The 25553-nt window shown below is 40.9% G+C and overlaps 2 long non-coding RNA genes across 2 annotated transcripts; both read left to right on the forward strand.

Annotated features, from left to right (window-relative positions):
• LOC110394622 lies at positions 442 to 6158 on the forward strand. Its single transcript, XR_002435755.1, has 3 exons — positions 442 to 937; positions 4799 to 4854; positions 5854 to 6158. It is a non-coding gene; the product is annotated as an uncharacterized LOC110394622 (long non-coding RNA).
• On the forward strand, positions 9646 to 13601 carry LOC110394737. Its single transcript, XR_002435838.1, has 3 exons — positions 9646 to 9956; positions 11530 to 11770; positions 12541 to 13601. It is a non-coding gene; the product is annotated as an uncharacterized LOC110394737 (long non-coding RNA).

Raw genomic sequence — 25553 nt, forward strand, 5'->3', positions numbered from 1 at the left:
CTGGTGACTGGGAACGAGACCAAGACAGCAACTGAGCCTGTAGTGTCTCACTGCCTACTAAAGGGAAAGAAACACTGCAGCACAGCAGGATTTCTGTGGGCCTGAGCAGCACTGGGGCACTTACAGAGTGCAGCAGTAGGGCCTGCCTTTGGAGGCTCAGAGGCACAACAGCTCAGAGTGAGCGTACCCTCAACTGGTCATAACCAGATTCTGAGTGCTGGCTGAGGACTGGTGTTGATGAAGAGGAAAAGGATCTGGAACTTAAGACAGAAAAGTCATATACACCAGCAGTCTGAGGGCTAAATCTGATAGCTAGGTGCAAACAGATTAGAGGTTGGCTTCCAAAGCAGGGGTGCAAGCAGGATGCAGTTTGAGAAAGGACTCAAAGCAATCCCAGATGACAACGCTGCACAACACACTGCCCTTCTGCCACCCTTCCAGAGGTCTCTCCTCTACACAGTCATGTATTCATCAACCTGAGACCAGCTCATGAAAGAATCAGCAAACCTGTGATTACAGTCACATGAAAATTCACTCCCACCACCATCTGTGATTTGATTTCTAGTCAAAACAGGGAGATAATTCTGCACGCAGGAACATCACTGACATAACTAGAAGGGAGGAAGAAAAACTCACTGACACATTGTCAGGGAGCAGTAGGAGCCTGTTGCTCACAGAGAAGGCAAGTCAAGAGCAACCCCAACACAGGCAGCAACCTCATCAAGCAGGGCAGCAGGCCCAAAGTATCACACCACAGCAGGCAGGGCCAGGTACTAACAACAGGTTCCACGAAACAGGCCCCAACACAGCTAGGGAGAAAACTAAGTACGCTGCCTGGCAGCCCAGCCAAAGATAAGACAAAAACAAACCAGCTGTAACTGCAACATTGCTCAGAAGAGGGTTGACTCAGCTGGGGGACACTGGGTGAAGGCCCCAGGTGAGGCTGGTTAGGGTAATTAATGACTTGTGGTACCCTGAGGGCCTTGACAAGGACTTCTGCAACTAGAGAGGTTCTGGTTGAATGTTTGGTTTTGTTTCTCACTACTCAGTTCCATTTTAATTAGGAATATATATATATATTTTGCTCAAGTGTTTTGCCTATGAAAGCGATCTTCCCATCCCTACTCTAGCCCATGAGCTTTCCCATTCTATCTTCTCCCCCTGTCCTGCTGAGCAGGAGGAGAGAGCAGTGCGGTAGGCATTTGGCTAATGCACCACAGCACTGAAAATCAGTCACATAACCAACCTCTAATGCTTTCCAAATTTACCAGCCTTCTTCTCCAAATCCTACGGTTTGTAGGAAAAAAAGCTAAAGAGAGTTAGTTTACAGATAATGGTGAACAAACTGATGATTCTGAATTCTAATTCCCTTGGCAAATGAAAATTAAGTGAAACAAATGCAATTAATATTTTAATAAGAATAACTAGTTAATGTAATTTAACGAATATATTAGTTAGAATAAAATGAGGCAACAGAATAATATCTGTGAGCAAACATCTTTCCTCACAGTCTGGAGTTCTAATTTCTCTCCTGCAAATGAGAAATACCTACTTACTAAGGAAAAAAAAATAGAAAATGGAGCTAGAATCACTGCCTTTTGAGAAAGGAGAAAGAAGGTGTTGCAGTGAGCTACCTTTAAATTGCCTCTTTTTTAAAACAGTAAACCAGCAAATACGAGAGTTGAGGTCAGTGCTGAACTGAACCTGAAGGTATTCAAATTATTATTATTTTCTTTTTGTTTCCTCAAGAGAAACCTTAATCACTTCCTAAGCATGGCTAAATGGGGGAAAGTTTCCAGGCACTCTGGGCCACAGTGCAGAGGAGAATAACCCATCAATCTGTTAAGTCTTGCTGAGTTCTGTTTCTTCCTCCTGTAAGAGTCACTGAAACAAACAGAAGAACAGTCCAAAGCACAGAGTTCAGAATTTTTTTTTTTTGCCAACTGAAGGTCTCGATCACTACAGTAAGGCTTCCCTTGTGCTCTGTCTCTTTTTAATCAAATGCTCTTGCATTCTTAGTCGTACACTAAGAAAGCAGCATGATTCAGGCTGGAAAAACAGCTTCTACTCAGCACTTACTCGAGTATGGTAGGTTGGAAAGAACAGTTGAAACCCCTTCAGGCTGAGGAAGGAATTTATCCTGGTCACACACGCTCTCAGTATGTGTTCGAGCCAATTAGGCTGTAATACAAAAGATGTGTGTAGGTAGACTGTCACACTACTCCCACTGCTTTAAAAAAGATGTGGTCAGATCTGCTTCTTGTGAACAATTCTATGTAAGCAAGCATTAGCTCAAATCTATTTAATCTGATTAAGCTCCTGGAAGTTGGAAGGATGAACACACACTTTCTGAACCCTTATTACAACTCAAGGGACATCAGTGCTAACATATTCAGTTTGGGGAGAGCAAAGTTCAAACACAACTCCAAGTCCCTGAAACTGCAACATCAATAGGGAGCTACTTACATGGAATGATGCTTAAACTCCTAGTTCTGATGGACTGCGCTTGCTTTTGAAGAGGAATTGACCCTCATAATTCATACTTTTCTAGCACTGAACTGAATGATCCTGGCCAATTTTCAAGCTGAAAAACACAGCTTCACTTCTTTGTGTGGTTTATTAACCAACATCATTTGCAGATTTAGTCAAGTATGGTGATTTTTTATCAACTTTCTTATCTGTCCTGTACTCATCCTTCTCCTAGGCAGTTTGACTTCTAACGTTCCTTTAAAAAAAAAAAAGCAGAGTCCTCAATCAGAAATTAAATTACACCATGTGAGCATTCATGATAAGCAGCACGCCCACCTGCGTGCAAGAAATCCCTGGGTTAAACAAACAGCTCCTTTACTGAAAGAAAAGAAGCAACAATGAAAACTTGGCAAGTCCAAATAATAAATCAGATACTTTAGCAGCAGAACTGACCCTATCCTTTTCCTCAACATCTGCAAGTTGCTGCTGGGCCAGAATTAACAGTTCTTCTCTCCTAATTATATCCTATTAACCAGGCTTGAAGGAGTCTAATTGCAGGTAGGTCTGTTCCTCCACTCCGGGGAACCCCACATTTTTAACTACTCCCTGTCTCAGAAGAATCAATCACAGCTCTGACACTGAGCAATAAGGCCCTTGTCTGCAGGGCCTTAATTATGCCAGTAAAGGCAGTGAACTCAGGTCTTCACAGTAACCCCAGCCTCCTCATGTCACCATCCACTTTAACCAGAGCCCCTTCACTTCAGTTTGTCAACCACAAAAAACACCTTCGTTAGGGTTCCAGGCTTTCAGGTATGCAGAACTGTAATTGACTTTCAATTGAGTGTCCCTAAATTGTGGAAGAGGTACACTCCTTTGGTATTTCTAGCAGTTCTGACTCCCACAGCTGCATGCATCCTCTGCTGATATCCACAGCGTATCAGAGTGAGACCAGGATGCATATCCTTCCTCCTGCTTCCTGGTATCCCTTGAAGGAACTCAGTAGCACAGGCAACAAAGGAGTCATGTACCCTCCAAGACCTCTCCTCAGTCCCATGGAGTGTTTATAGGTCTGTTGGTGGTCAACAATGCTCATGCTGCAGAAGACAGTCCAGGACACTACATCTACCATATCTCCTGGCTTGGAAAGAAACTTCATCCCACACTTCAGCCAGGGGCAAGAGAGGGTACCAACATCATTTCCTGAATGAAACAAAGTTTTAACAGGAGTGCACCCAACTCTACCAGAATCCTGAAGGGGACCTGGTCCACCCACTCTGCTCCTAAGGCTGCTCCTTCAGTCTGTATTCACCTAGGAATCTGACTTGCTCTTGCCCACATTCACAACCAAGACTCAATGCTGAATTCCCTATATTTTTTTTTCCCCATCTATGTTTTAGGGGAATGTCACAGCCAAGTCAACGTTTGGTGAGGCTTTGTTATATTTCTTTTTTTTTTTTTTGGTGTGGCTGCTGCTGTCTGCATAATAATTTAAACTACCCAGTAGGATTTACGCGTATCCATGCTTTACTAAACCAAAGCCAAGTTGATCGTGAACTAAACTTCCCTTTTTTTGATCAGAATTGAGATGTATAAATGTTTCTAGCTTTGCATTCCTTCAATTCAGGTTAACTTTTCATGCAAGTGCAGTCAACTCCTCCTCGGTTCAGGAAGTTGTATACGGAATCAAAGACAGTAAAAACACCTGGAGATCCTGGGTTTCTGCAAGACACAGAAAAAACACAGTGCAGGCACTGTAGTGTCAGTACATACGTCACAGGATTTACTAGCCTGAGCCGTGTGCTGAATTCTCTCTCAGATCTAGACAAGCCAGGCTTGTCTCTGCCACAGACTAAGTCACCTCTCCGCTTTCTAGCAAGATCTTCATCTTATACATGGTAGTAGAAGAAGCCCTTAGCTAACATGCCAACCAGACAGCCTACCCAAAGAGAATGAAGAGCTCCCTTTAGTGCTAGTAGGCAAGCAATTCTGGTAACTGATCAGTTAACTAAAATTTGGGGTGACTCCTGCATGGCTGAAGATTAATATCTTGGTTTTTTGTTGTTGTTGCTGTTGTTGTTTTGCTTTTTTTCCCTGGGCTTCCTATTTTAAAAAATAATTCACCATTCACCATTTGGACAGTATTCAGCAGAAATTAGTCTCTGTCTTTAATTAAAATTTAACAAAATACATTTCTCATGCAGGTTGGCTGTACTTCCCTGAAGAGTCTCATTATCCTTCCTAATGAAGTAAACAGCACAGCTACAATTTTCAAGAACAACTGAATATTTTTGTTTTTACCACTAAGCATGCCTTCACGTTTGTTTCCTAGGTTGGAATCAATGCCTGCACCAGGAAGACAACTCAACACAACTTTCCTTTAATAAGGTTAGTTATGCCTGTGATTAATTACTTTCAGCTCTTAATGACTTTCAGCATGAGGTTTCTTTTCCTCCTGCTTCACTGCCTAAAACATTTGAATTTTCTTCTTGTTCATCTTGTGTCAGAAATCATCAGTTTGGTTCTTAATTAAAGCATTCAATTGTTAAGCTGATTTTGTTCCTTGCTAAGGTGGGACAGGAGACTGCTGGCCTGTTACTATATCTTTATGTTCTTTTCATCTTACACCTTCTAAGAAAGAACTTTCTCATTGCAGCCCTTTATACTAGGACCCTTTTGTACTAGGGGTGGTTTTCTCATTTTATTGCTTGTTCTTTTTAGTTATTCCAAGTGCATTGTCTAATCTGCTACCTGACATGTCTCAATCCCCTATTCAAATCACTTCAAAAAGGATTCCAAGCAGACTATTCAATTAGCATGACATGACTGAAAAATAAAAATGAAAGTTTCATTATCTACTCATACTCCATGGCTACCTCTGCTGTACTTCCTTCAGTTCTGATTTCATCAGCCAATCTGTATTCAATCATTTGGGCCACAAATATTCTTTGTTGCTGTCATCCTTCCATTATGTAAATATATATATATATAATGTATTGTATATATACATATAATGTATTGCATTTTATATATGTATATATAAAGAAGACAAAAAATAAAAAGCAAGATATCTAATTGTTGATCAGACAAGAAGCTGTCCAAGACAAGAAGCAGAACAGCCAGTTGTGAGAAATGACAATGACACAGGGAAGAGGACTTCACATCGATCAGTGTTTATGAGACAAATGAGAGTTAATCCCTCACTTTTCACTGTACTGGCTCTTTTAAATCAGCACAAATGAATCGCTCAATAGTCCCTGTCCTACCCCATAACTTAAAAGTCAGTGCCTGGCTTCTAGATACCCTTAAGAATGCAAGGGTCTAAAACACTGCTTGCCAAAATTAGAACAGATGGGCATCATCTCACAAATTATTTTCTTTTTTCAGTCAGCAGCCTCAGAAGATGTAGCACACAGATACCCTGACCTGCTTATCACACAGCTGACTCTCATCTTTCAAGGAGGTTATGATGATCTACCAGATTACACTCTGGCATGAAACTGGAACGTGAAGCTTTACATGGTTCCTAGCAACACAGGTTGCAATGGGATCACTAGAATAAAAGCATGCAGAAATAAAAAAGGAGGACTTTCTCCCAGGACTAACTGAATTTCTTACAAATATCCAGCTATCATTATAAGATATAAACGCGACTACTCAAAACAAAAGCAGAAAGGTTCAGTGCAAAACAGAGAAAAAATTCTATTAAATGTGTTGGTTCTTTAGAGAACAGACCAAAACACAGAACAAAATATACATGAAGTGAGGGAGACAGGCGAGTCATCAAGTCTGGGCTATGTTTCTGAGGTTTCGTGTACAAGGTGGAAAAAAAATCTCAGTTAAAATAAAGTACTGCCAGGGCCCTTCGCCAAATACAACAAACAGCGAAGGCAACAGTAGGAAAATCACTCCTCAACAACAGGATATGTGCAAAATGTCCAGGGCATGATACCAAAAAAGCTATATGTGACCAGGAAAACCACAGGAAATAAAACAATCTACCTTGCTAGATGGTGTTAAATGTCAGCCTTGACAGAAAGTGAGGGAGAACGGTTATCACTTCTAGACACAAGAAATCGCCTGACTCTAGCTTTCTCCCAGTACAGGAACCCTACCTAGCCTAGGGACACTATCTAGCCTAGTGAATTTCTCCATTTATTCACACTGGTAATTCACAGCAAAGCGGCTGAAATGTTGCTTAAGGCAGTGCAAAGATTAGGATTAAAGGGATCCAATACATATGCCAAGTCCAAATCACCAATGCTTTTACCAGAAGGGGCATGGGACCACGCTGGGGAGCACTGAAGGTAGTGAGAAAGTACAAATGTAAAACATTACTTTGTTGAGATTATAGAAGTGGTGTGATTAGCTTATTTATTTAATTAAAACACTTATTTGATTACCATATGCTTGGTCCACACATGGACAGAAACTAGCTACATCACAAAAGTCAGAGAGAGGAAAGAAGAAATAATTTGAAGACTTTCATTCATGAATGTAACACTGCAACACTATGGAAAACGCAGCAATGATAGCGGAGTAGCAAAGTCCTAGGCTGCAGCAAGCAAGGATCTACTCAAATGCAGCAACCATAGGCACAGAAACAAAAGAAAAAAAAAATCCACTTACCCTTGGAAGGCCTCAGGTAAGTAGGATTTCCAGGGAGACACCCTCACCTCCACTGCCAGCCATTGGATGAGGTCTGGGAAGGGGTGGATCCTGGCTCCACCCTTTCCAGTCACTCAAGTGCATTGCATGCACCAGAGCTCCCCTGGTTTGGCCCTGCCTTCCTACCAGGTGCTCAATCACTGGTTCAAGCCATGAGTTAGTATTTCCACTACACATGAAAAAAGTCAATTGGGATTAACTGCATGTTTCTGACAATATAGAAATGTGTACCATCAGATCCAACAGCCATTCACTGACTGGAACAATTCACCGACAGTTTGGGGATGCAACAGTGTTTAATATATATTCAAGTCATTTTTTGTTAGACAGTTTTTTTTCCACTTGTGTTTTTGAACCCCAAAATGCTACTTAGAAGACAAGGATGGCAAAATGGTTTTCAAAAGCTCCTGTTGAATGTGGGAAGTAATTTTGGCAGGATGAGGGGGAGCAGCAGCTCATTCTGAGCTCAGTTTCTGCAGCAACTTTAAGAAATCACAGCACAGACAAAACCTTGCTCAGAATAATCCTTGTTTTCTCTCACAGTAAGGTTTTGTGATTTCTGTGTTACTGGCACCCTGAAGTCAGTACGGCTTTCAGAATTGAGCTGTTAACATGTTAATATCTGGGCTACTTCTGTATCTGCTAAATTACAGAATTTGAAATACATATTTGACTTGTCCAGCTGTAATTCTGTTGTTGGAATCTTTCTCCACATTGCTGCAAAGCACAGGAAGCTCTCAGACATTGGTGAAATACATCTGATTTTACTAATACTTGCATTCAGAGGGGAGAGGTCACTCTGTAATGATAAAAATGAGCTATCACCTAGGAAGCCAGCTATGCTAGAATTAAATTAGAATTCATGCTCATCCTCTCTGGAACAATCTGAAGGCTTTTCTTCTCCTTCATTAGCAGAGAGAGACTGAGAATGTAAGTATGCAACAGTATAATTTAAACAGCAAATCTGAAGAGGAAGGAGGGTGATAAATGGAAGTAACCATTACAAAAGATGACTGTAAGGAAAATGCCAGCATTGCGTCCTTTCACTCCTACATATTTCCCTGAAGGAAAACAATACAAAAATTAATGTTGAAAGAATCTGCAGTTACAAAAGAAAAAAAAGTGCCTTTTGTAGTAGTTGCTCAAATTTTACTGTCTGCACCTAAGGGAGACCTGGGAAAATAGCAGTAGACTTCTTCCTGTGTAAATCACTTATTTAGAAAGCGGCACAAGGTGCCTAGGTAACAGCCACAACAATATTTAGATGCCATCTCTCTTTCTAATGAGAGCTTTTCAATAAGAAAAAAGACACATTTCTGAATTAGGTTTTACTGTGAACATGAGACACCTCCGATCCCTTTCAGTGTATAACAGGCCGCTTACTAGGAATAAAAAAAGATTGCTTTCAAACAGAGAAAAAGGAAGAGTCTGAAAGCAGATCTGAACATAAAATGGTGAAGTCCAACAAGAAACGTTCCCCGAAGAAATTCTTGAGGGTCTGCTAAGGAGCCAACATACCTGGCGTCCTCAAACCCTTCTCCTTGATATTGATAGTGAGCTCAGATGCTGCTGGCTCCTGTACAGCCTTCAGACATTTTTAAGTCTCACTGTCAGCTATGGGGTTCTCACAGAGCCATTAGAATTTGGCACGAAGCTTGCTAAGCACTGCACCAAAGGCCATCCATCAGCTGTCTTATCAGCAAATGGGTCACGGAGGCTTCTCATTTTGGAAAGAAAAGAATAAAATTGAATTTAAAATGTAATCTGCCACAAGGCTTTCGAGGAAACATCTCTGATCTGCAAATCAGATCTCAAAGGATAGCCCTTAAGAGTCCTTCTTCTGCTCTACTTGTTCCCTGAGAGGACAGACCTGTATCTCTGTAACCTAACACTGACGTGTTCCCATCTGTCACTAATTTTCAACACCAGCGGTCCAGGTTAACTAAAAGGTGACCTTCTGAGGGTTATTTGCATACACATTTCAGGTGTGAGTATCTGTCATTTTCCCACTGGAAGAATGGCTACTTCCTTCAGAAATACCATGGATGCTATGAACCAAAACATCTACAGTAAGAGTTGAATAGCAATATTTATACATATACATTTTTAACATAAATGCAGATATAAGTGTTGTGATGTCATTGAATAGCTACAGTCTTTTCAATTTCGTAGTACTTCCCAGACAAGAAGCAGGATCATTTATTTCACATGCAAAGAGTTATAATTAAGCATCTGCCCCAGGTCATGCACAAAGCCTGTGTCAGAGCTGAGAACTGAACTCTGGGCACAAAAATATCTTTTGTCTGTTGAGAGAAAACCCAGAACATTCATTTTTCTAACTCCCAGTGAAAAACAGGTGTTTCGCTGATGTAGATTTGATAGCCCAGTCCACGCCAGGAATTACAATAAGATTCGGATCCAAGCCAGGACAAATCATGTTCTGCCTACGGTTGTCAAGGTAACAGCAGCCTGAGGTGTTCTAGCTACAGAAGAGCTCAGTAGCTCCAAATCTCTCCCTTCAGGAAGCGCTTCTTTGCTGCTTTATAGCCACTCTGTGACATACTCACTAATCCTGCTGTGAAGAGACTAGATATGCTCAATTTGCCAAAGAATGGCAGCGTTGCTTGGAAATAATTCACAGAACTTACAACACAGCTCAAATACTTGTCACGCAGAAGCCAGGAGTTATACGTCCATTTGAGCAGCAACACAATGGATTGCATTTCTTGGCTAAAATAGCCCTGGGCAGGGCCCTGCGTCCCTTCTATGTATGCAATGCTATGGAAGGTTTGTGGAGCTGACAGAAAAACTTACGTTTCAAGGTTAGTCCCCTCTAGAGTCAAGAGTGATCAGAGAGAGATTTCTTTAGAGTATCATTTGGAGGTGAAGGCAGACTAATGAAATGGAGGAATCAAACAGCAGGTAATGGTGCCAGGATACCAACAACTGCCATTGCCTGCAATGACATAATACTGTTACCAAATCTTTCAGTACTTTGAAACTCGACGCTGTGGCCCTGAGGTACTTTAAAGTTTTACTCACCTAAAAGTCATGGGACAATTTGTTACAGTAGGAGACCTTCAGGTAGGGGTGAGGTCAGAAGTTGGTAGAAGGGCCACATCACTATGTGGTGACTGAGGCACTCACTGAAGCCTCCAAGGCCTTCCGTTGCACCCGGATCTCGCTGGTGCTAGTGCTACCCACTGTGACCCATCCCTCAGCACAGCTGCTCAGGAGAACACAGATCAAGTAGCAGCAAGCACAGATCTGGGCCACAGCACTGTGCTCACCTTGCAGCAGGATGAAAAAAGACCAGTGCTAACTGTGGGATGAAACAGAACCTGGCCCATCCAAACTACATGGGGCGTCTACAGCATTGATAGGACAGTTTGCAGGAAACAGATTTTAACTCGTAAGGTGATGTAATCTTGGCACCCATACAGTGTGACAGGGCTCTGATACTACTGCAGAGTAGCAGAGGTGCTCAAGGTGCATTGTTCCCCTGAAGGGAGTATAGGGTTTTGGTTGTTTTTTTTGGGGGGGAGGGTTTTTTTGGTTGTTGTTGCTTTGCTTCTTTTTAAATTCATTTCTTCTGGCACAGACAGCAATAAAAAAATAAAAATAAAAATCAGAAAATATCTTTCAGTTCTGTTTACACTTACTATCAAGATAGGGTCAGTCCTTTGAGCTTTGGAATATGGGTTTTCACACAGTCCAGGAAAGCTTCTCTGTATTCTGTTTATTTTGAAAATAAATGATTTTTTTTCCTGTCAGATTTAGTATTTTACAGCTTATTTACATAAGATGTTAACAATGGGGGAGATTTAAGCTGACAATGTCTCCTTAAGTTAAGACTAGTTAATTCTACAGTCTAATAAACCCAAACATTCCTATAAATACTATGAACTTTTCCTTCACATCTCGACTAGCTTAACATGGCTCCCTTTGAGAGAAAGTCATCAGGTTCCTTTACAAAGCTGACAGAGGAATGGAGAGCCATCCAAAAGCTGGACCACCTTTGAATCTCACTATTATTATGGAAAGGAACTGGCTTTCCAGCCAGCATAGTACAAATATACATACATATATCTCCCTCTCTATTGCCAGTACAATGGCACTAATACTAGAAATAAAATTCTTAAAATGGGGATACTGCAGGAGGTCAACAGGTAGACAAGCCTAAGAAACATGGCTTACAATACATAGTGAGAACATGACCGATTAGGCAAAGTTGCTAAAATAAAGCAATTTAAATAAGCCTGAAGAGAAACTTTCTCTTTCATAAAGGGGAATACCTTTCTGCTGCTTTAATGTTAACAAACTCTTTTAGTTGACTGCCATCATCACAAGCAATGACATTATTGCATTTGTCCTTTTTCCATGAATCTTTTGAAGGGAATCGATGACACTTTTCACAGAAGAAGAAATGGAGGGATTGGTCATGCGAGGACAGCATCAACAATGTAAAGATAACCCAAGCACGTGGTGACCTTGCTCAGTGCTCTGTCTGCCTAGTACATTCCATGCCCCAGGAAAAAGCAAAGATGGGGGCTGAATTGGTCAAAGGGGTCATCGTCATTCTCTGCATCCTGACACACAGAGCAGAAAAGCTACACTGCCTGTTACTTCTTGCCAGGTAAATATTGAGATGCTATCCTTTGTTGTTTAGGCATAAATTGTTCAGGTGACGATGCCCTTTGGCTGAGTCCTAGTGTTTTTGCATTCAGAACTTCCATTCCAGTCTAAATGTTACACACAGCTGCCTACATCAGATTGAGCGGTCTATTTTAACTTTCCAAAAATAAGAATTCACATCCTTTAAAAACATTCAAATTATTTGCACTGCCAAGGTCTTTCCCTGCCTCCTTGACATCTCTTCCTGCATTGGGATGTAGGATGAAATTCCCTGCTCTTTTGAAAGGACTGAAAACAGCTATAATATACAAGGAGAGGAAGGGGAGTTGCTTCTTGTAGCTTTAAAGAAGCATCCTCTAACTGTCTGTAATTTGTCCTCAGCACTGTCCTTGCTCTTTGCTTCCAGTCCCCTCTGGCTTTAGCAGAGCTTTGCTGGAGACCTTCCAGTCATTTACAGGAACAAAAAGTTTAAAAATAAAATAGGAGCTTTGATCAAGTAAGAAGTTCAGTGAGGAAGGAAAAAGGGAAACACAAGCAATGACAACTCAGGCGGAAAGCGAGGCGAAAAGCAGGTTCATTATGAGCTGACAAACATTTCTATGCCTGTTTGCAAAGCCAAAACTGTCCCTGGTGTTCTTTCTACTCCCAAAATGTCCTGCATTCGCAGTGAAAAATATGTTTTATTTTCACCTCTGGCTCTCCTCCAACTGCCAGTATTCTTTGCTTTTTCAATTGCAAAATGTTTTTCATTTTTTGTTTTTCTTTTTGCAGGACCTTTCAACTGTACTAAACTGTGTGTGCACAGATTCAATTCAGAAGAGAAGTATCACTTCTTTAATTTCAGTTTATTGACATCCAATTCTCCCTCTCTCTCTGCCCCTATATTTACTTATGTCTTAAATTGCAGTAGCCATGCCAGCTGCTGCTAATAGAGAGATACTTCATTATTTTTCTGTTATTAAGGAGGTAAGTAGGCTGATGTGAAAAGTCAGAGTGCCAGCCTCAGCATGTTGGGTTTTTTTTGAGATGCACCCAACTTTGCATATTTTGGGTGACATACAATTGCAAAAGCCTCTCCTAGATTCTGACCATTCTAAGCAACCTCTATGCAAGCACCTCATTCACATTTGTGAAGAAGAAAACACCTACTCCATACATGTGGTCGGCATCATTCAAGACATCCAAATATATCAGTGCTCAGGGCATGCCCTAAAATATAGACCGAGCAAAGACCACCGTGGCTCTGGAGAGTGCACTTCAGCCAGCAGTCTGGGTATTCATACAGCCTTCTAAATGTGGGGGCTGCTTAAGCCAAAATATCTGCAAATGAGCTCTGATCACCCCGTCTTGAGGTGTTTACTAAATTTACAAAAAGTAACTCAGTAAAATCACTGCTACATCAATGGAAAGTAGAACTGAACAGGAGGAAGATATGAAGACTTCCCTCTAGAAAATACAAAACTACAAGGCTGGTGTGACTTATTCTTTTGTTTGATTAACTTTCAGATCATGTTTTACTACTGAAAGGGAAGAAAAGCACAAATAATCCAAAATGAATGCATAGGCCTGGAAAGGTCCCTGGGAGGATGCCCTTTTTTTAGGTTCAAATATATGATTTGACCTGTGGTGATCGTGGGAAAGCCAAATTGTGGCAAAAAATATCAATGAAAGCAAATGCAGATGGTGGAAATATGGATGTTCTTGAGCAATACTGTTTCCATTTTGACAACTACCTTTATTTCCAAAAGCACACTCTTTTTAATCCATATGCCAATTAAATCAATAGAAATTGCGTGTCTGCTTGCTATTATGTATTTCACAAAAATCTTCAGCAAAAATATTTAGCAAAAATGTTTATTTTTGGGGAACTATAGTGACATAGTTTAATACTTACTATTTTAAAATTACTGCATACATATGTATATATGGATGAAGAAACTTGTTATGTCTGTAGAGCTCTGTTTTATAAAACCAGAAATGACTACCAGATCATTTACTTCAATCTGTTATGCCACAAAAGTCTGTCAAGCCTGCTTCAACCCGACAACTTACATTTTGCTATGGCACATCTTCTAGCGAGGCATCACGGTCTTTACTTGCAAACTTCAAGAACCTGTCATCTTATCCCAATAGCTAATCACTCTCCCTGTTAAAAACACGTGCACTGTTTCTCTTATGAATTTATCTAGCTTTCAGTTCCAGCCTTTGTTTCTCGTTATGCTTCCCTCTGCAAGATTAAAGGGCCTATTCAGAACCCATCATTTTCTTCTTGTAAAATCACCTGCGAACTTCACTCACCTGGTTTCCTCTCTGTAATAATGCTAAGCAAATTGAGCTCTGGAAGTCTCACATTAGAAGACATATGTTACTGTTTTTTGGTCTTGATTTGCAACCCTTTATCTATGTTTTCAACATCATTCTTGAAGTATACACAGGAGAACCATGTATGCCATAACAAACATCTGAGTAATCTTCCATATGTCAGTGAACTCCCATCTACCTTACAAGTCACAAAACAAAGATACTGAACCCAGATTAGTACAAAGAGCAAGTACAGGATATGAGTACATGAATATTTTGCTCACAGACTTAATTCTCGTGTCTTATATATGGCTAAAACTCATGACTCTACTACAGCAGCAACCAGGTAATCTGGTACAAAAATTCTTTCCAGTATTTGATGGCTTTGTATAATGGACAGTAGCAAAGGAATGATGGAACTAGAATGTATGACTTTCCTTCCCCTTGCTAAGCTGTCCAACAGAAAAGTACTACTATTAGTGAGAGACCACCTGGGGTGGAGTTCAGGATCAGATTAAAAACAGCAGCCGCTCATTCCAACTTCCAGTGGGTTACCACACACACAGCCTTCCCCCTTGAGCACTGCAGTTCCCCAGCACCTCCACCTTCCCACCATTCAAAGAACCAGGAGACACACTACCCCTTCACATTCATTTTCACATCTTGACCTTGCCAGTGTCACTCATCTACATCAACAGACAGCTTCAACATGCGATGAGAACAGACTATTTTCAAGTAGATTTCAGTGGCAGTGATTCAAACTTCACCATTATCTGGACTTACACCCAGCACAGATAAAGTCTTCTGAAATAAGAACAAAACAGATGAAGAAATGTGTTAAACTTGACTTTAAACTTAAATGTTGTAAAAAATTCAAGTGTAAGGGAGGAAATAGTCAATGGGAAAACCCTGGATTTTCTGCTGTATGTAAGAGTAAAGTAGCCACAAGATGTCTTACTGACTGTCATCACAAAATTCAAGATTAAGGATGTAAGGGAAATGCACCTGTACAGGTGGGTTGTATGCAATCCTTTCTACTGCCTGTATGTGCCCACCTAAGACCTGGTTATATTCACATACTGTTTGTATTCAGACCTGGTGGCTCTCACAGGAAACTGGAAAGCTGGTGAAGGACTCTTTCATAACTGAGGGATATCACCGAGTTCCTGCACAGTGAGAGTTATAGGGTTACAAATGCTGCTGCTTTATGCTGCTCTTCAGAATCCTCGGGCAATCACCCCAGAAAACCACACTGCAAATAACAGTGCTGTAGCGCTGGAACAGCCAGTATGTCCGCTCACAACAGTGTTGCTCTCTAGTTATCGTACAGAAATGCTCATACAGAACCAAAATCAGTTAGCAGCTAAGAACCTGGATGCCAGTTACAATATATTAAGTCTTCAAGCTGAGCAACTCTAATTCAGTTTTTAAAAGCTCAGCCAAGATTTCATTCCATAACCAACAAAACAAGAATGTACATAGGCATCAGTTTCTCACCACCTTTTTGCTACAGGCACTCACAGCTTGCATTGGTCTTGTTGGCTGCATTCCAAGAATTGCTCCTACTGCATAACAACCATACAAATCCATGGAGGGCTGATATTCAATTTTCTTTCAGCCCACTCTGTTGGATTCCTTATTCACAGCTATGCTAATTGCTGTGCAAAATTTGGAATGGATCTCTACTACCCCAGATGTCTACCCCCTGCATCTCTCCTGAGTACACGCAGAGAACATGGCTGAGTCCTGCAATTAAGAAAAGGTTATAAAATGGGTTGTGGTTTGAGGTTATTTTTGTACATTTGTTTTTGGTTTTGTAGAAGTGCATACAGCAGTGGTGTGAAAGACATTTGTAACGTCATTAGCTTCCTCTTACCTTTAAAGTCACAGGGTAATAGCAAAGAATCTCAGGAGTTCACTACCTATAATCCAGGGATGGTAAAAGGACTCTGGGACCATGACACAATTCTTCATAAGGCAAGAGAACCCAAGGCAATTCAACCTCCTGCCAAACATGACAAATATTTCCTCATGGGAATTCAGAGAGGAAGAGAAAGCACAGAGGAAAAAAAAATTGTCACTGAAACACGCCAGTAAGCCTCTATGAATCAAAAGAGCAGTTAAAAAGATAATCTCATGACAATGATATGCCAGAATGCCTCACTTTCAGTTGAAAGCTTCCCATTAAGACCTCACTCTGGGATGCTCTGGACTCATTTGTACTTGTCTACAGGGCTCAGTAGTCATAATGCTCAATGGAAGAAAACAATACTTTTCAGAAATATGTTTGAAATTGTCTTACCAAATAAATGCTTCCAGCATAAGGAAGAAGCCACATCGTCTTAGCCAGTATACACTACAGACATATAAAGACTTCTTCTATGAGAATATCTATAAAGACATTCTCATGGAATTTACATGAATAAGGACTTGCATCTCATTCTCCAATAATGTCTCACCGATTTTCCCACTCTGCTAAGTAAGATGTTTTACAGAAGCACTCCAAGTGTACTTGGAACAGAAAAGAGACTTATCTTACAAGTTTTACCATATTCCTTTTGTAACAAACATGCCAAGTGTTTTGTGTGTGGACGCAGCTCTAATCACCACATAACAACTTTCCAGGAAGAGAAGCTACTGTTTATTATACAGTGTTGGCAAATATGCTGGCTACCAGAATCTCTGGCACTTTGAGCCAAGGTTGAGAGATACGCTCTCTACAGGTCCTCGCACATCAGAGAGAAATCCTTTTTTGTTACCATAGTTGTGTTAGCTCAATAGATAGAAGCCTAGGACAGCCACCCCAGGAAAAAAAATGCTAAGTTTTCCTCCAACTATGGGCTGTGATTATTCAAGTCAATCCATGATTGGATAAGGATAAGCAAGCTTTCCTCTTACATTTACAGCTTGCAACTGTACAATTTCAATGTTCTTCAAGAAGTTACTGTTTTTGTCTCAAAGGCACAGCTAATCAGCTCAAAATCAACAGTTCGTGCTTTAACTGTTGGCCAAGATTAAATTCTATTTCCATTTAGGCCATGGGGTGCCATGTGGGTGCAATACATTTTCTGTCTCCTAGATTAGCTCATCATTGCACTTTTCAGTAATTAGCAGACTGAGCAGAACAGGCCAGACTTGCATAGATCATGGAGATTAATCTAATTACAGCTTCTAAGAAAATTCCTTAAACTTCCCCCTCTCAAGAGGGCATGATTGTGCAATTATGTATGGGAGTTGCTTACTCTAGTTAACCTTCCACAGAGTTATCAAGAAGACATCTCTCACCAGCATTACATCCACACTGTTGTATAAAAAGGGGTGGATGGTTGTGTTTGTGAGCATTATGGTTAGTGCAAGATGGATATTATCTTCTGATTTCCATACACTTTCACCATTATACAGACCTGCACAGAAGCTGGCTGCCATATTATCCCAGGAGTATTATTTGGAAACCATGGTCAGAGAGGTCACAAACAGTTCTGGAAGGCCCCCTAAGCAGCTTTGGGGAGCTTCCTATGAGACCTAGTCAACCAGAAACAAAATAGTTTGTTTGCCTCAGTCTCCTGTAATAAGAGTTCTCAACACACTACCCAAATTTAAGAAGGCAAAGGCAGGGACTGGCATAATGAACTGCCCACTGTAGGAGAATATCAAGTTTCAGACCATGTGATTGTATGTAAGTCCACGGGACCTGACAAGATCAAAGAATGGCTTGGGTTGGAAGGGACAACATGATTATCTTGCTCCAAACCTCTGCCATGGGCAGGGCTACCACTCACCAGATCAGGCTGCCCAGCGCCCCATCCAACTCAGCTTTGAACACCTCCAGGAACAGGGCATAGACAGCTTCTCTGGGCAGCCTGTTCCTGTGCCTCATCACTGGAATAGAGATGAATCCAAGGATCCTAAGGGAGATGGCAGATTAAGTTGCTAAGTCGTGTCTATCTGATGAAGTTCCAACTAACAGGGAAGTTTAAGCCCCCATTCTTAAAAACGTAAAAAGGAAGACTCGGGGAACTATATGCCAGTCAGTCTCATCTCTGTACCAGGCAAGATCATGGAGCAGATCCTTCTGGAAATTATGCTATGGCACACAGAAAACAAAAAGGAAGCCAACATGGCTTCACTAGGGGCAAATTGTGCCTGACAAAGTTGGTGGCCTTCTGTTACAGGGTTACAGCATTTGTGGATTAGGAAATAACAACTGATACCATCTGCCTGGACTTGTGCAAAGCACTGCCTACAAATTGAAGACAAAAGGATTTGACAGAAGGACCACCTGGTGGATAAAGAACTGTCTGGATGGTCGCACTCTGAGAGCTGCAGTCAAAGTCTTGATGTCTGGGTGGAAATCAGTGATAAGTGGCATTCGTTAGGGGTCAGCACTGGGACCAGCATTACTTAACAGCTCTCTTGGTGTGTGACAGTGGGGTTGAGTGCAATCTCAGCAAGTTTGCCAACAACACCAAGTTAAGTAGTGCATTTGGCACTCTGGGGCAAAGGGATGCCAACCAGAGGGACCTTAACAGGATTGAGATGTGGGCCCTTGTGAACCTAATGAAGTTCAGCACAGCCAAGTGCAAAGCCCTGCACCTGATTTGAGGCAAACCCAAACATGAATACAGGCTGGGAATGAGTGGATTGAGAACAGCCTTGCAGAGAAGGACTTAGGGGGTTCTGGTGGATGAAAAGCTAGATATGAGCCAGCAGTGTGCACTTGCAGCCCAGAAGGCCAATAGTATCCTGGGCTGTGCCAGAAGAAGCATGAGGAAGGAGATACTCCCCATCTACTTCACCCTGATGGGATCCCACCTGGAATATTATGTTCAGCTTTGAGGCCTGCATCATATGAAAGACATGAAACTTTTGAAATGGGTCCAGAGAAAGGTAATCACAGGGCTGAAGCACCTCTCTTATGAATAAAGTCTGAGAAAGTTGGAATTGTTCAGTGTAGGGAAGATAAGACTCTGGGGAGACCCCATTGCTGCATTTCAGTACTTAAATTAGGCCAATAGGAAAGTTGGAGAGGGACTCTGTCAAGGAGTACACTGACAGGACAAGAGGTTATTGGTTTAAACTAGGAGATAGTATATTTAGATTAGATATTAGGAAGAAATTCTTTACTCAGATGGTGGTGAGACACTGGAACATGTTGCCCAGAGAACTTGTGGATGCCCCTTCCCTGGAGGTGTTCAAAGCCAGGCTGGGTGGGGCTTTGAGTAACCTGGTCCAGAGGAAGGTGTGCCTGGCCATGGCAGGCATTTGGAACTAGATGTTTGGAAATTTCAACCCAAAATATTCCATGATACTATGATATGACAATCAGAAAATACATTGCCTGGTAAAGATATGCACAGGTACAGCAGGTTCACTTCTCCTGCAAAATCACTGCAAATAGCCTGACCCATATCTTCATTTTTTTGCATAGGATCAACAGGAGACAGATCTCAGCACTGCAAATATATCCTTCTCTGCAGAAAGTCAGATGTAATTGGAAAAAAAAAAAATCTGCAGATTGTAAAGAAAATTCTCAAGAACTGCCACTTTTCTACCCAATTATTTTTCATCATCCCTAACCATGAGTTAGACTATCTGCCATCTTATCAGTGATCTTTATTCAGTCTGAAGTATTCTAAAGACTCCAGGAATATATTATTGTTGTTTTGTATTTAGTTTGTCTTTTATCATTCAAGCTGTGCAGTAGCTTGAAAACAGAGAAGTTCTATTTCGACTTAGAGGTACAATTTGCTTAGAAATGTTGTAACATGTCAAATACATTCATAGCTGCTCTCAGGTAGACATGATTTAGAAGTAAAATTAGGTTCATTCTCTCACTTCCCTTCTTCAACTAAACGTAAGTACATGAGAAAAATGAACATATTTCAATGACTGACTGGTGAGTGGTTCACTAAGAGCTGTGGTAATTTAACTGCAAAAGCTCAAACTTAACTCAAATTTACACACAATAATTGAGAAAGTAAACAGTATTGATTTTAGCTCAGTATCTTCTTTCCATCAAGGACGGAGAGAAGCGAGTCTTGGAACTTTCTGACTGAATCAATTTAATGGAACTAGCCTTGAAAGACCTCTTTTCCATCATGATCATATTGTGTTAGTGGGAAAATAATACTCTAAAACCAAGGCATAGTATAGAAAAAGACGGCCATGTAATATATATATTTTCTTCACAAACCGATATATCACTCATGCATGCACTTTTTAATAGTCACATAGTTCATGGTCACATAGTCACATAGAATTGTGTCACAAATACCTTAGAAACAGCACAAAAGTATAGACAGAAACTGTTTCATAAAATTGGTGTCTCATATGTGAAATCTGCAAGTCTTGAAAACAATCTCTTTAATACAAATACATACATCTAAATACAGAAGACAATAATTTATATCTAATAGTGACCTTGGGAGGAGGCCAGTAGTGTCACAGAGCATTATTTGTATGGCAGTCAAGGCTTACAGAGAAGTATGTGAGCAATTTTCTTTTTTTAAAAAGAAAAGCACTTTTTCACCAAGGAATATAACAGAGCTTTCAAGTTGAACTTCTTAGAGGCAAATCGAAACAAATGGTCCCTGATCATTCCAAAATTTTTGTCTAAATAAAATCCTTCCCTAATTCAGTGAACCAGATAACGTGCAAAAAAATGTTTAAACAGCTTCTGAGTTACACACTACGTAACAAAACAAAAAGGTGAATTTGGTAAAGGTGACATGGAGGAGAAATTATTTGGAGTTTCCGAAAGCTTTACGTAATGATCCTCAGAGAAGATTTATTTGGAAAAGTCAGTCAAACTTCTTGTTAGCTCACAGTAGGAACCAAAAACTGAAAAGTAACAGAAACCAAACAGACAAACAGACAACTTCTTCAAGTTGAGCAAAAATCCTTGGTAAGTCACACCAGGATGTTTGCAGAGACAAGTAGCAGCTCATATGCTTATTACTGAATCACAAAGAACATTAAATCAAGCTTCTGGACAACACCAGTATTTTCTTTCTAGTTGTTATAAATTACAAGAAGTTTTGAAAAAATAAAAAAAATCAGACTATATTAGGGAATCAAGCAGCAAAACAGCAGAAAAATATTGTGATTTTGTTGTTGTTGTTCTTTTTGGTTGTGTTTTTTTGTTGTTGCTTGCATTTAAAGTAATTCGAGCATCATCCAAAAAAAAAAAGAAAAAGAAAAGAAAACAACAGCACTATTCTCACACATGCATGCATTTGGATTTTTTTTTTTTTACTATCTTCAAGACAAGACTGTGACAGCAATGGTAAGTCAGTAAGAGTCTTTCAGTGGGACAATTTCACAGCAACAGATGAAGACAACATTAACCTGGAAACTACTGCCTAGCTCCAGGTGGACAAGAGCACAACCAATGCAGTGGCAGAACCAATGAAGTAAGCGATGAAAGGGATGTCACAAAAAGTACCTATAGGCTTGGTAATAGTGAACTAACCTTCACTGAAACAGTGAGACAAAACATTCAATTAAATAGCACAGGTGGACAAGTACTGTTTTTAACACTTCTGGACTTACTGGATTAGAACATATGGAGGGACAGTGAATAAACAAATAAAAGACAAAGTCCAAAGAAGTCTCAGCAGAAAGAGAAGCCTGTGACAGAGCACAACACAAGACTGAGTAGCAGTACCAGTATCTGCCCTGTGAGCTGCTGGCATTTCATTCAGCAGGAAATAAGAACGTCTGGGTTGTGAGAAACATATCAGGGCTCTACAGATAGTCAAGACAGACCAGCAAGACAAAAGCAAATCACTACAATTTGGAGCCCTCTGAGTTGCCACCAAGTCAGGTGAGTAACACTGAACATGACCTGGAAAGGAAGCAGCAGTTACAGAAACGAACTGAACCACCCTGCAGAGGGATCATCAAAAAGGTCTGGGGAATCAGGCAGCAATCCAAGCTGAAAGATAAAACAGCCCTAAGACTCAAAAAGGTCTCAAACAAGCAACAGCCAGATTTCCTGAACCTGTAAACAAAGAGGAGCAATGCTGCTGTCACCTACATGGAACACAGAGAAGCATGTGTGCCACATACAGATTGAAATACACTGATTAATTTGAAGACTGATCATTCTAATTACTGTATTTTATTAATTGCAATGTTGCTTGTGAATTCCCATTATTATCACTGTTTGCTTGGGAAATGAATTTGCAGGACAGTGCTTAAAGATCCTCTTTGCGGTGACCTGGGAGCAATTATTATGTTATGCATGTTCCCTGGTTATATGTAAGTTGCTCCAAAAGTAATGCCTCCTGTTTACTTCCATGGAAACTACAACAGACACAAAGAGCACAACAGCACTGTTTGACAGAGCAAATTCTCAGCTACAAAACACTGTTTTTCAACATAGCCACCACTTTTAGCTCTGCATTTTCACCAGCAATGAAGAAGAGCTTGCATGCCACACTTGTAAACATCTGCACCAGAGGAGTTGACCCGCTGCCGCTGTTGCCACCAGTGAAACACACCACCCACTCCCTCACTGTGCTCACATCCGTTGGTTGGTTGCCATAAATGTTCAGCAAGCATTGATTAATATCAGCGGGTACAATTTTTTCTGCATAGAAGGATTCAGTGGCACACTTTTGCTTCATATGCACCTCACATCAAATGCTATTTTGTCAGACTGCCCCTCAGCTGCCATCTGTCACATGACAACAACATATAACGAAATATTGGCAAGAAGGTTCAACCCCTACTGCCATACCACCAATATCTTCCTCTGACACTGTGGGCCAACATAATAAAATAAGAGGCATTACTTTCAGAGCAGCCCTCGTAGATCAAACATGAAGGCCAAAGTAGACGGAATGACATATTTGTAAAAACAGATAGGACACTCATCACCTAACAGTCACCTAAATTCTCCAGATTCAACTAGTCATTGTTACACATATGCTCAGTGTTTATGCAGTGTTCTACCAAAACCAGAGGGAGATTTATGTATCAGTAGAGATGCAGGCTACCTCTACACTTGTGGAAAAATTAGAACCAATACTCATTCCATTTTCCATCCTCACATCTGGATGCTTTTTCATCAGTAGGCCATAGGGCATTCCCAAGCTAGTTAAGTATCATTATTCTCCTGCAGTTGAAAACAAACAAACAAATAAACAAACCTACCTACACACAAAACTATTTAACCAGCATCACGTACCAAGGCAGTGGCAGAAATGGAAATTAATTTCAGGTTGGAGGAATCTTAGGAAACCAACACTGTGGCCACAGAGCTATACGACACACTGCCAACTTAAGTGCTTTAAATCATCATTAAACAAATATAGAATGGTTTTCCATCCCATGCACCATAAAGTTGGATTCTATTTACAACTGCCATTACCCAGGTTTCCTAGGCCACTTAAAATATACTTCCAAACTTTTTTTTTTTCCCAGCTGCTGATGTTTTCAAAAGAACAACTACTGCAATATAACAACCACAAGAATGGGTAGCAATACCTTCCTTAGTAACAGAAGAAACACAATTGCTTTTGTTGGATCTTTCTTTATTGAGTGTTTTTCAGCTTGGATCCGTTCTATTCTGTTTCCATGACTATCTGTATTTGTGTCAACTCTATTACAGAGATTTTGTACCTACCAGATTTTTTTCATTATAAGGTCACAAACTCAATCTGTTTCTGTGAACTCAGAAAGCAGTTCAAAAATTGTCAAAGGCCTCACCCTTACTGAGCTGCTGCTGCCTTTGAAAAGGTGTATCAAGTGGCATTTCATAGCATTCCTCGAGGCATCCAAGTCCTCCTCTTGCTCAGAAGCGGAAGGCTCAGGCACTGATCACTCTCTGCTGCAGCTACAATCTTGTCGGCAAGGACTAACCCAAACTCCCACCTCCTCCCTGCTCCCTTCTCCATTAGCACGTCTTACACATTCTGAGCCATAAGATACGGTTTTTAATGGGTCTACAGCACCTGCCTTTCTCTCCCTAGCAGCAAGGTAGCTGTACCCTTCCCTTACTGAAATACCACAATTTACGACAATTTTTGCTTGGGGCTCAGTAGTGGCCCTAGCAGCTGATCTCAGTGCAGCCAAGCATTACTGACAATCCTATCTCCTGCAGTCTGTAACTAAGAAAACCTTTTAACCTACCACATAAAACAGAGAACTGCAAAATACAAGCTTTTTTTAGTAAGGTGCTTTCTAGGTAATTGTCAGTTTATGCTGTTGCCCAAGATTCGAAGCAGCTGCTTTTCTAACAAGATGGGCATTTATGACTACCACAGACACAGTCTGTAAACTATTCATGCTCAACTCTACAAGTTCTTTGACATTTCTTTCCCTCTCTCTTCAAAACACAAAACTGTTGAACTGATTCTGAACATAGAGTCGATCATCACCTGTCCTCCTCCCTTCTCTGAGAAATTCAAAAACCTGGAAGTTTACATTCACCATCCTGAAACTTGCTGTATACAAAACCTGAATTTCATTTTACTCGTATATCTGCATATCACATACACTTAAAAAATATGAAGGATATAAAGCACCTGTACAAATTTTGCCTCAGAAGATAACTCAAAAAAAAAATGATCTGGTTGGTATGACATTTCTCCATTTATAAATCCTTTATTTGCCTCTTGCCCTGCATCTGCCTCCTTTCCAATCTCCACACCTGTTTGCTTTCTCTCCCATCTGCCTGACATGCTGAAGATGATCATGTACCGTCTCCTGCTGCTGCTGCCAACATCACTTTGTCCTTTGAATTCCCTTATCAAAGTGCTTTTGCAACATGCCAAGCATTAGCTTCTCCTTCAAGGCTCTTGAGTTGCACCAGAACTTTATCAACACTCATCTTCCAGAAATCTTCTTACGCTCCACTGCATTCAGATGTTGCTCACCTCTTTCAGCTGCGACTCCATATCTCCCTGCTGCAGCCTCGTGCAGTGCTCCTACCAAACTTCAGTTAATCCTCCCTCAGATCCCATGTACTCAGGCTCTTTAGTCATCTTGATCTGGGCAGGTGCGATCACCATAGCTGAACACACAATTGGTTTGGAATGCAAAGTAAAGCAAAAGTATATCAAATGCAACAGCACACATGCTCAAGTCACTAAATCACAGCCGAAGAGCAGTACAGGAGGATGAGCTGAAAAAACCCTTCCTCCTGCATTTACCTCTGTCCTTACTTTACAGGCAAGTCTAAATACACATGCATGTTAAACTGAGAAGTCACTTCCCTTCATCAGAAAACCTGTCACTTGGGCTAGTCTTGGGCCCAAAACTGCACACAGTACTTCGGGCGCGGCCTCACCAGTGCTGAGTACAGAGGGACGATCACCTCCCTGCTCCTGCTAGCAACACTATTTCTGATAGAAGCCAGGATGCCATCGGCCCTCTTGGCCACCTGGGCACACTGCTGGCTCACGTTCAGCTGAGCGTCAACTAACACCTCCAGATCCTTCTGCCCTGCACAGCTTTCCAACTGCTCTGCCCCAACC

This window comes from Numida meleagris, chromosome 2 (genome assembly GCF_002078875.1).
Source record: "Numida meleagris isolate 19003 breed g44 Domestic line chromosome 2, NumMel1.0, whole genome shotgun sequence".
In the NCBI taxonomy this organism is placed as follows: domain Eukaryota; kingdom Metazoa; phylum Chordata; class Aves; order Galliformes; family Numididae; genus Numida; species Numida meleagris.